The following is a 1,379-nucleotide window of genomic DNA, read 5'->3' as shown; positions in this document are numbered from 1 at the left end:
GGAGAGAGAGAGAGAGAGAGAGAGAGAGAGAGAGAACTAACTTCTTTAACTTCTCATAATGGTTATGTGACAACACTGTAGCATACTACTGTTACTATTAGCATGCAAGTCACTATTTACAGAAATGTATTGGAAAGTTAGCATATTTTTATATAATTAAATATAATTTATATAATTTTATACTTGAATTAAAAATGCAAAATGACTTTTTCAGAGAACTTTTTGTTTTGTTTTGTTTTGTAATGGTTGTGTGACAACAATGAAGCATGCTACTATTAGTATGCAAAAGTCACTATTTACCAAAATTAACATTTTACAGAAACTTGGATTAAAAATGCTAAATTATACTTTTTTTCTGAAAACCCTTTTTCGTTAACTTGTCTTGAAATGGTTATATGACAACATTGTAGCATACTATGGTTTAAAAAGTTCTCATAAAACCATTAGTATGCAAAAGTCACTATTTACAAAAATGTATTTTGAAAGTAAAGTACTTTTACACAAAACTTGGATTAAAAATACAAAATTACACTTTTCAGAGAGCTTTTTTCTTGAACTTGTCTCGTGATGTTTATGTGACAACAATGTAGCATACTACTGTTTAAAAAGTTTTGCACACTAATACAAAAGTCAGTATTTACCAAAATGTATTTGAAAATTAGCACATTATTACACATTTCTATGTATTTCTCCTATTTCTGGGTATTACAGCCTACTGTTTCTGAGTGAAAATTGTTTCTACGCCAATTTTTTTTTTCCAGTTTATACAGCACATATAGACAAGTGCAGCAGGTAGGCCATATTTGCATAGTGTGCATAGTATACATGATATACTTTTCAGACTTATGCTTTTCTGAACAACAGCTTAAAGGGTTTGCATATTTAGTTTTGCCTTTCCACAGTTCCTTTGCAGGCCTTTGTTTTGCAGCTGTGCCTGCTCAACTAATCATTGTAATAATTAGCCATGATCCAGCTGCAATTAATGTACTAATAAGATTCATTATGAGGGAAGTCTGTGTGATATGCATGACACAAATGAATATAAATGTGTCTGCTTTCAGCCAGTACAAGCCTCTATTCATGAAAGCATGCACGATACTGTTATGGAGTATAATTTTATATGTTACTAATTTATTTATAAAGTGTAGGAATGTTTCAGGAACAAAGCAAGTTTGTTTTAGCCAACCTTGAGCACAGTCAAGCATATTTAAGAATGGTGCGCATTTTATGCATAACTGACTTTCATTTATTTTAGCGAAATATGGTTGTTTATGTTTGCATACACTTGTGAAAAGAAGTGTACTTAATTGTTAAAATAATAATAATTAAAAATGTTTTTTTTTTGTACTGGCTGATTACATATTCATGCAATAAAAGGC

Source organism: Sinocyclocheilus grahami, unplaced genomic scaffold (assembly GCF_001515645.1).
Source record: "Sinocyclocheilus grahami isolate Dianchi unplaced genomic scaffold, SAMN03320097.WGS_v1.1 scaffold88.1, whole genome shotgun sequence".
Taxonomy (NCBI): domain Eukaryota; kingdom Metazoa; phylum Chordata; class Actinopteri; order Cypriniformes; family Cyprinidae; genus Sinocyclocheilus; species Sinocyclocheilus grahami.
This window is presented reverse-complemented; position numbering follows the sequence as displayed.